Source organism: Budorcas taxicolor, chromosome 4, assembly GCF_023091745.1.
Source record: "Budorcas taxicolor isolate Tak-1 chromosome 4, Takin1.1, whole genome shotgun sequence".
Classification (NCBI taxonomy): Eukaryota; Metazoa; Chordata; class Mammalia; order Artiodactyla; family Bovidae; genus Budorcas; species Budorcas taxicolor.
Window position 1 is genome coordinate 85,843,548 of NC_068913.1, and position 11,245 is coordinate 85,854,792.

At 35.1% G+C, this 11,245-nt stretch overlaps 1 pseudogene; it reads left to right on the forward strand.

The window, feature by feature from the left end:
• The first annotated feature begins 9,065 nt into the window (after positions 1 to 9,065).
• Positions 9,066 to 9,655, forward strand: LOC128046301 (ADP-sugar pyrophosphatase-like; annotated as a pseudogene).
• Positions 9,656 to 11,245: the final 1,590 nt, after the last annotated feature.

Here is an 11,245-nt window from a genome sequence, read left to right on the forward strand (position 1 = left end):
TTTTGGAGGCAGAAAGCCATTTGAGTTGGCCATTATATTCATGGTATATTTTACACTCAGCGAGACTTTCTTGATCATACCATGTGGAAATGACAGTGAATCAGTGAAGGACTGACACTCAGGTGATCATCATGAGATTATTATTTTTTTGAATTAACATTTGGCTCTTTTATTTTTTAATTCTTTATTATTCTTTGGCTGTACTGCATTTTCATTGCTACATGCAGGTTTACACTAGTTGTGGCCAGTGGGGTTTACTCTTTGCTGTGGTGTATGGGCTTCACATCGCAGTGAGTTCTATTGTTGTGATGCACAGGGCTCAGCAGTTGTGGCACATGGGCTTAGTTGTTCCACAGCATGTAGGATCTTCCTGGACCAGCGAGGGAACCTGTGTCCCCTGTATTGCAGGAGAATTCTTAACCACTGGAGAACTAGGGAAGTCCTTCGGGAGACCCTTTATCAGAGACAGAAGCATATACCCAAGTTAGATCCACTTGGGAAATGGTTACTCCACCTGAAGAAGTTGAGATATTTCCATTTCAACCCTTTAATTAGTGTTCCATGTTTTGAAGTTTGCTAGAAGAAAACCAATTATAATATTAAGATACTTTTAGAATGAAAATCTGAAAATAAAATATAGTTTTGAAAGACTGTCAAATCAGTGTTGCTAAATTTGTTCTGCACAGCAAACTCTGCACTGTTACTTTATTTCAAGTTAAAAAATTGTTCTTAAAAAATTTACAGTCCAAATTTAATTGCTCTAATCACTTGTAAGATTTATGTTTAATCATAATGCTTTATATTAGTTTTGATTTAAATATTTGAACTGCATTTAAACAAGGGAAGTACTGAAGAATACATTAATATTTTTTTAAAAAGTTGTCTAACTACTAACCTGTCATTTGATTATTGGCTCTAGTCACCATTATCATTATATTTGAACACTATGAAATCAACAATACTAAGATGGAATATGTTTAAGCTGAATGGTAAAATTTTCTAGATCATAGGACTTCTCATTAGACTAAAACACAGATTTAGTAATTAGGAAACTATATTTTTAACAGATGTAGCCACACTATGATATTAAATGTACCTTTAAAGTACAACCACTCTAGAAATGGCTTGGAAATTCTTGTAAAGTGAAACACACACTTACTAAAACACTCACAAATCTCATTTTTAGATATTTAACCAAGAGGAATGAAAGTTATGTTCAAACAAAAATCTTCTCACAAATTTCAGAGTTCCTCAATTTGTTATCATCAAAACTGGAAAAATCCTTCATTGGGTAAATAAACTGTGATAAATCTATGAAATGAAATATTTATTCAGCAATGAAAAGGAACAAGCTACTGAAACATGCAACAGCATGCATGAATCTCCACTACAATATGTTAAGTGAAAAGGCCAGATTTAAAAAGCTGCATTTATGTGATTGCAGTTAGATGACATTCTTGAAAAGGAAAAAGAAAAACTGTATGAAGAGAGAATATATAAAAACAGATCAGTGGTTATTACGAGATGGAGGTGAGGATAACGGTTGAAACATAAAGAGGCAGAAGGAAATATTTTGAAAAGGTAGAACAGTTCTGTTTCTTAACTGTGATGATAGTTTACACTTCAGAGTATGTTTTTCAAAATACACAACACTGTACATCAAAGTAACTGTTTTACCATATGTAAATTAGACTTTAAAAATCATTTTTCTCTAAAATTATCACATCAACTACTAATTGATCTATCATAAAGTATATATTTAAACACATCTTTTAAACAAGATCAATTTAATATGATAACAGATACATAAAGATTTTATACCAGTGAATACAAATTTGTGGTCATTATATCAAAGGTACATAAACTATTGTTTAAGAAGCCAAGGTTGCAACACAGCAGAAAGTAGAACCTTTGCAGTTAGAAGGAAATGAATCTAATACATAGTTCCAAAATATAGTTGCTGTAAGTCATCAAACAAAATATATTGTCTTTTGCGGACTTGGTTTCCTTGGAAATGGCATTAAAATACTCACTTGCTTCGTTTATTAGAATAATTAAATGAGAGAATGCTATCTCAAAACCTCAGTGACAATTTTTTCCTTAAAAAAAATATTTCCTTGTATCAAACATAGACTGGTGCTTCGTTTCTTACATGACTATACATGTTTCAATGCCATTCTCCCAAATCATCCCACCCTCTCCCTCTCCCTCACAGTCTATAAGTCCATTCTATACATCTGTGTCTCTTTTGCTGTCTTGCATCCAGGGTCATCATTACCATCTTTCTAAATTCCATATATATGTGTCAGTATACTGTATTGGTGTTTTTCTTTCTGGCTTACTTCACTCTGTATAAGATATAGGATGCTTGGGGCTGGTGCACGGGGATGATCCAGAGAGATGATATGGGGTGGGAGGTGGGAAGGGGACTCTGGATTGGGAACTCATATACACCCATGGTGGATTCATGTCAATGTATGGCAAAACCAATACAGTATTATAAAGTAAAATAAAGTAAAAATAAAATTTAAAATAAATAAATAAATAAATAAATAAAAGCAATTTACCTAAGAATAGGAAAAAAAAAAATTTTCCTTCCTTTTCTTGAACAGTATTTTCTGAAGCAATTTCAAAGTCCCAGGGGTTTCTATTGGCAATTTTTGCATATGTTTTCAAAAAGGCCCAGAAATTTGGACTAACATACACTATATATACCTAAAATGTACTAAAATCACACAGTTTGCTCAAATTAAATATAATTATTGACAAAATTCATTTTAGCTACTTGTATTGATACTTTATCCCTTAAGACCAATATGATTAACTAGCTTTTGACTTGAAGGTAATACTTATACAGTATAAGCTCAGCAACAGAAATTTAAATTTATTCTTTCAGTGACTACACATAATCATAAACAGATTTCTTATCTCAAAAATTTTTTACTGAAACTGCATTATTTATTTTGAAAAGAAAAGAACCACTAAATTTGCTTAAATCTCTGCATTATTATTGTAAGTAGAAATATATATTTTCCATAGGAAAAAATAATTATATAATACTTAAAGCACTGCATCCAGGGAGTGAGAAATGTTCAGAAGAGGAGAGAAATGGTAGGAGATGAAGTCAAGGAGCAATAAGAAAGACTCAGATCATGTTGGACATCGGTGCCATTTTAATTCATTTGTCTGTATCTCTTGGAGACACTGGAAGCCATTGTATTAGAGACATTTCAACAAATGAGAGATACTGTTTGTTTATTCATTTATTTATTATCACACCATATGCCATGTTATAAATAGGTTATAGAGGAAGAACAAAAATCAGAAAGGCCAGTTAGGAGACTGCCATAGTAATTTGGGTGAAAGAAAGTGGTGCCTTGACCAGGAAGGCATACACGATCAATTAAAGGATTACCGAGGGGAAAACTACATGGATTCAATAGGGAAAAGTTTTGCAGTGGTATATATGAATAAGTACTTGATGTGAGAGAGAATGTAGGGAAAATGAAGAGAACAGAGAAATATAAGGATAAAGATAAAGATATTTTTATCTCCCTGTAAAGATAGGAGTCATTAAAATACTAGATGTTTGCATGTAGATAAGTAACAAAAAGGAAAAATAAGACAAGGGATACTAATGGGTCCCTGGTGGCTCAGATGGTAAAGAATCTGCCTGAAACGGGGAGATCTGGGTTCAATTCCTGCATTGGGAAGACTCCTGGAGAAGGGAATGGCAACCCACTCCAGTATTTTTCTCTGGAAAATTCCATGGACAGTGGAGCCTGGAGAGCTACAGTCCATGGGGTCGCAAAGAGTCAGACTCGACTGAGAGACTAGCATACACACACACAAGACATATTTTGTCATAAAGGAGAATTAAAAATATGCAGAACAAGCTTTACACCAGATGTCACTTCAGGAGATCTGCCTACCATAATTAAAACTGATGGACTCTCTTGTCCATAATCATGGTTCCAGTCATGTCCACCTATCTTTGTGGTCTGACTCCCATCAGTGTTGCCAGATTCATGAGCCATTAGGACAACCCAAAATGGGTTTGAGGATTATTCTGAGAATATAGAAAGTTGCCAGAAAGCAGTAATGAAGTATGTTTTTCCCTGAAGATTTCCAGAGTGAGTTTTGCAAAAACTTTTGAATCTCTGAAAATAAACTGAACGATGTTCTGTTTGTTTAGAGTTTGAACCCCTTGAGACCTGTAGGAATCGCTAACAAGCTCTTACTGTCTCCATTGCCATATCATTTTTAGAAAGACCAATTTGTTCCATCCGTGGGAAATGCACTGTACATAGATATCTCTGTTTTATGTTTCCTTTCTAATTTTTCTCAGCATAGTCTGAACTATTGAAGTGTTTTGGCCTTTATCTGGTAGAAATAGGAAAGTCAAGAAGCTCTGTCTGTTTCATATTTGGTTTTATGAAGTTTTCTAGTGAAAAGTTAAGGCTATTTATTTACAGCTGTTATACTATACACCTATTGTAGCTATTTATGGTTAATCTAGAGATATTAAACAAGTGGGTTATTTTGTATTTATAATATGTCATAATTGTATGTAAAGTATATCTCCATTATTTCTATAACTTTTCTGTTTCATTTTAAACTCTTGGATAAAAAGTAAAAGGTGATACCAAGTTGATGAATTTTTTAAAGTTAAAAATAATAGAGGTATTCTATGTCAGAATATAAAGAAATTTTATGGAAGTGACCAGACAAAATTTTATAGCCTTAAAAATTTGTTGCCAAAAAAATTGAAAATATAAATGAATGAAATTTCTAGCACAAAAAAAAATGGACAAAGAAAAACAAGTGGAATGAAACAAGAAAAGAGTTAAAAATGAAGATAAAGACAAAATTCAATGAAGTAGAGACTGGGAATTAGCTAATATATAAATACAGAAAATTATATTTTTGGTAAAATTCACAAAAAAGACAAATTACCATATAACCTAAGGGAAAAATAAACCATAAATAATAAAAATAATAAAGGAAAAAGGGCACAGATGTAGTCATTAAAATGGAATAACTTTTGTACATTTATTTCTGCAAAGAAAACCTTGTCATCTACAAAGACAGCTTTAAGTTTTCCTTTCTAATTTAAAAGCATTAATACCAAAACTCTTTTTAAATCAGTATACAGAGAGAGTTTCATCAATTTGATAAAATATCTACAAAAACCCCTACAGCTAATATAATTCTTAATGGTGAGAAACTTGAAACTTTCCCACTAAGACCAGGTACAAGGTAAATATGTCCACCTTACCACTACTTTTCCACATCATATGGAAGTTCTAAGCAATGCAATAAGAAAAGGAATTAAACTGTATTCAAATTAGAAAGGAAAATTTAAAACTGTCTTTGCAAGTGATATGGTTTTCTTTCTAGAAATTCTGAAAAAAAAAAAAAAAAAAAAACTAACCAAAGAAAGAAAAAAATCTTCTGAACTATTAAGCAATAATTATAGTAAGGTTTCAGTATACCAGATTAACATACAGAAAGTGAAAGTGAAGTCACTCAGTCGTATCCGACTGTTTGCAACCTGTGGACTGTAGCCCACCAAGCCTCTCCTTCCATGGGATTCTCTAGGCAAGAATACTGGAATAGATTGCCATTTCCTTCTCCAGTGAAAAACTGGAATTGGAAATTAAAACTGTTTACCATAGTACACACACAAAATGGGCTTCCCTGATGGCTCAGCTGGTAAAGAATCCACCTACAATGCAGGAGACACAGAATTTATGGTTCGAACCCTAGGTCAGGAAGATCCCCAGAATGAGGAAAATGGCAACCCCGTTCATTATCCTTGCCTGAAAAATCCCCTGGACAGAGGAGCCTGGCAGGCTACAGTCCACAGGATCACAAAGAGTCAGACACAACTGAGCCACTAAGCACAAGTACACATAAAGCGATATATATGGGAATAAATCTGACAAAACATGCAGGATTTATAAGAGGAAAATCAAGAAACTCTGATGAAGGAAATCAAAGAACAAAATAGAGATAAGGCCCATATTCATGTACATGAAAACTTAATGTCAAGATGTCAGTTCTTTGCAATGTGATCTATAGATTCAATTCAATTACAGTTATCCCAGCATAAAGTGATAGTATATGATGATTTAGCACTTGAATGTTTAATAATTTCTAAAGTTTAAATTTTATTTACTATATACTATAGAATGACATCATTGAGGGATATCTTATGAATCTTGCTGCATAATTGAAACTTGTTTTACAGAAATGCTGCATAGTTAGTAAATCCTTCTTGTAAGGAATATATATACAAATTTCATTGCACTATTTCCTAAATTAGAGGGTGTTTTTTTTTAATTTAAAACTTTTAGGAAAATATCTTAAAATTGTGTTAATTTTCATTTATTAGTAATGTTGATGAGCATCAATACTCTTTACTTTCATTTTCTTTGAGATTGAGAATTATTTTTTAAGTTTTTATAATTATAGGTAGGCAAATTAGATGCCTAATTCCATTCATCTAAACTCAGTTGCATTTTTCTAGACAAATGAATTATTAAAACAAAGATTATTCAGTGAAAAAATGATCTTTAATACTATTAATATTTAAATGCATTTAATTTTATTCCTTGTACATGTGTTGAGATTTTACCTCTTAGTTTTAGAACATAAAAATGTTTCTTTTCTTATCAAAGGGATGCATGTCACTTTGGAATCAGATCGTTTACAGAATATGACACTTTAATGAGTATGACACACAGGCTCTTACAAGATTTTTAAAAGATCAAGTTAAATAACAGAGACAGGTGCCATATGGTAAGGCTCCCTAGGAGAAATAAAGTACACTGCTATTTTTATTATAATGATTTCTCATGCTCATTATTGTATGAAAGAAGAGGACATGAGCAATCATTATGAGCAAAGAAAAAAAGCATGTTAGAGAGCACTGTTAGACTTAACGAAACCTATATTCTTCCACTTATTAAATTTAAGAATTTGTGGAGGGCTATGGCTAGAAAATAGTAAAATCATATGCAATTTAAGATCCTCTTGAACTCATACCTCTAGTGTTTCCAGCTCATTACTACTAGAATTATTTTATAAAACATAAGATCTTTGTCTACCTTTCAATAAAATTCAGTTCAGTTCAGTTCAGTTCAGTCACTCAGTTCTGTCCGATTTTTGCGACCCCATGAACTGCAGCATGCCAGGCCTCCCTATCCATCACCAACTCCTGGAGTCCACCCAAACCCATGTCCACTGAGTTGGTGATGCCATCCAGCCATCTCATCCTCTGTTATCCCCTTCTCCTCAATCTTTCCCAGCATCAGAGTCTTTTTATTGGAGTTTCAGCTTCAACATCAGTCCTTCCAATGAACACTCAGGACTGATCTCCATTAGGATGGACTGGTTGGATCTCCTTGCAGTCTAAGGGACTCTCAAGAGTCTTCTCCAGCACCACAGTTCAAAAGCATCAATTCTTCAGCACTCAGCTTTCTTTATAGTCCAACTCTCACATCCATACATGAACACTGGAAAAACCATAGCTTTGACTAGATGAACCTTTGTTGGCAAAGTAATGTCTCTGCTTTTTAATATGCTCTCTAAGTTGGTTATAACTTTCTTTCCAATAAGTAAGCATCTTTTAATTTAATGGCTGCAATCACCATCTGCAGTGAGTTTGGAGCACAGAAAAATAAAGTTTGAAACTGTTTCCGCATCTACTTGCCATGAAGTGACAGGACTGAATGCCTTGATCTTGGTTTTCTGAATGTTGAACTTTAAGCCAACTTTTCCCCTCTCCTCTTTCACTTTCATCAAGAGGCTCTTTAGTTCTTCTTCACTTTCTGCCATAAGGGTGGAGTCATCTGCATATCTGAGGTTATTGATATTTCTCCCAGCAATCTTGATTCCAGCTTGTGCTTCCTCCAGTCCAGCGTTTCTCACGATGTACTCTGCATGTAAGTTAAATAAGCAGGGTGACAATATACAGCCTTGACATACTCCTTTTCCTGTTTGGAACCAGTCTGTTGTTCCTTGTCCAGTTCTAACTGTTACTTCCTGATCTACATATAGGTTTCTCAAGAGGCAGGTCAGGTGGCCTGGTATTCCCATCTCTTTCAGAATTTTCCACAGTTTATTGTGATCCACACAGTCAAAGGCTTTGGCATAGTCAATAAAGCAGATGCAGATGTTTTTCTGGAACTCTCTTGCTTTTTTGATGATCCAGCAAATGTTGGCATTTGATCTCTGGTTCTTCTGCCCCTTCTAAAACCTGCTTGAACATCAGGAAGTTCAGGGTTCACGTATTGCTGAAGCCTGGCTTGGAGAATTTTAAGCATCACTTTACTAGCATGTGAGATGAGTGCAATTGTGCAGTAGTTTGAGCATTCTTTGGCATTGCCTTTCTTTGGGATTGGAATGAAAACTGACCTTTTCCAGTCTTGTGGCCACTGCTGAATTTTCCTAACTTGCTGGCATATTGAGTGCAGCACTTTCACAGCATCATCTTTCAGGATTTGAAATAGCTCAACTGGAATTCCATCACCTCCACTAGTTTTGTTTGTAGTGATGCTTCCTAAGGCCCACTTGACTTCACATTCCAGGATTTAATAACATTGCCTGTCTCAATTGATATGAATCTCTTCATCAGCCCTTCTCCTACCAGACTGTGTATCAAAACACTCCAAACCTCTCTTCATTATCTGAATAAGTAATATCTCAAGTCTATGCATTTTGCAGATTCTTCTTCTTAGAATGTCTTTCCCATCTGGATTAGTTTTCCATTGCTGTTCTGACCAATGACTGAAAATTTGGTGACTTAATACAAATTATTTTTTATAGTTCTGGAGAAGTTTAAAATGGCTCAGAAGGGCTGTGTTGTACTGGCATTTCCTGAGAGTGCTGCTTCAGAATGGTCCTTTCTTTCTTCAACCTTTTGCCAAAAGAGTATCATTCTCTTCTCCCCACATCTTGGACATGAGCCTCTTTCCTGAGGGCTGAAAAGACTAACTAGATTAGTAAGGGAAAACTAAGCACCAACAAAATTGTCCCAACATGCCAGCCTATTATATCCAATGTGTTTATTCCAGAAGGAAAAATGGATCAAGCTTGAAGAAACTGTACATGGGTCTTACTGGTAAAATTAGAACTTGGTAAACTTGAAACATGTACCTGGGAAAGATAGTCAGCTGACCATGTGGCAGTTATCTCAGTGCTGCAAAGAAGTGTTCATTAAGGATATATCATGGTGAAGCATCTATGACTGCCAATGGGAGGCTACGGCCTAGAATTCCCCAGAGATTTCATAGCTGATAATGAAAGTCCAGAAGCACCTGTACTTTGGGAGCTTAAGAAAGGAACTGACAATAAAAGGTGATACTGACTGTTCTCCAGCTGTAAGTATGGATCCAAGTTTGTCAATGGTACTACATACATTTTGACAATAACTGTAAATGGGAAGGATGCTGAACTGTAAAGCTTAATCCAATGCCAGGGGATGGAGAATTTGTAGAAGTAAATATTCTACCAAAAAATAACCTCTTGAAGAGACTTGATGCTAAAGTGATTGAAAACATCTGACAGTGGATGTCGGAGTCATTCCTGTGCTCTGGAGCTGAAACATGTAAACATGAAGCTGTTTCAAGTTCCCTTCCTGAAATTTTAAGTGCAAAGAGTAGTTTTTGTATATGAGTTTTTATATATATATATGCTTTTTTATATGAGACCAACAGGCCTCACTTACTAAGACTTTGTATTCAGCTTAGTTTAATGTTGATTTGATATAATTTTCCATAAAACAAAAGCAACACAGAATGAAAAAAAAAAAAATCCAAAGATCCTCAAGTGGAGTGGTAGCTGAAGCAATGACAGAACATAAATATTAGTCCCCGAGAAGATGCCAAAATGATGAGATCATGTTTGAGAAATTATTTGTTGAATCTGGCTCAATGCTAAGCTAGCACTGAGAACACAGCAGGAACTGGAAGGATGTTGGCTGCTAGTAGACAAGGAAGTGTATGCTTCTGAAATGAAAAAGAAGGAACTGACAGACTCTTGAGTCATTTAGGATTTCTGCTTAAAATAAAGTTGATAAAGAATAAGAACAGGGCTATAGCTTCAGCTTCTTTGTAGGAAAGGTACCCAGAAATCTGGTAATAGAAAGAGAGACTTTCTACAGGTTGAGAGAATGAAAGAAGTCACTAGTATCTTACAGAGTTACACAAGAGTAAACACATATTCCAAACATTGGCTTATGTATGGATGCTGGCAAAGCACTGATTGTCCTTGCTATAAGCAATGATCTAAGAGAACATTTACCTGTAGCAGGAAGCCTTGAAGACAATTCAGACTTTTGAGAAAGACATCTTGATTCATACAGCACTACCTGTGAATGACATATAAATTTTTTTAATATTAATGTGTTTATCCAACACAGTTTCCCAGCCTATCAGCCTTAGATAATGATTTACCATTGGACTCTAGTTTTGAACAATTAAATTTCACCTTCTAGGCACATTCATACTGTTCATACTGTTCATGGGGTTTTCAAGGCAAGAATAATGAAGTGGTTTGCCATTCCCTTCTCCAGTGAACCACAGTCTGTCAGACCTCTCCACCATGACCCATCCATCTTGGGTGGCCCCACACACCATGGCTTAGTTTCATTGAGTTAGACAAGTCTGTGGTCCATGTGATCAGATTGGCTGTTTCTGTCATTATGGTTTCAGTGTGTCTGCCCTCTTGCAAAACTTACCATCTTACTTGGTTTGAACAGTATGAAAAGGCAAAATGATAGGATACTGAAAGAGGAACTCCCCAGGTCGGTAAGTTCCCAATATACTATTGGAGATCAGTGGAGAAATAACTCCAGAAAGAATGAAGGGATGGACCCAAAGCAAAAACAATACCCAGTTGTAGATGTGGCTGGTGATAGAAACAAGGTCCGATGCTGTAAAGAGCAATATTGCATACAAACCTGGAAAGTTAGGTCCATAAATCAAGGCAAATTGGAAGTGGTCAACAGGAGATGGCAAAAGTGAACACTGACATTCTAGAAATTAGTAAACTAAAATGGACTGGAATGGGTGAGTTTAACACAGATGACCATTATATCTACTACTGTGGGCAGAAATCCCTTAGGAGAAATGGAGTAGCCATCATGGTCAACAACAGAGTCCTAAATACAGTGCTTGGATGCAGTCTCAAAAACGGCAGAATGATCTCTGTTTCCAAGGCAAACTATTCAATATCACAG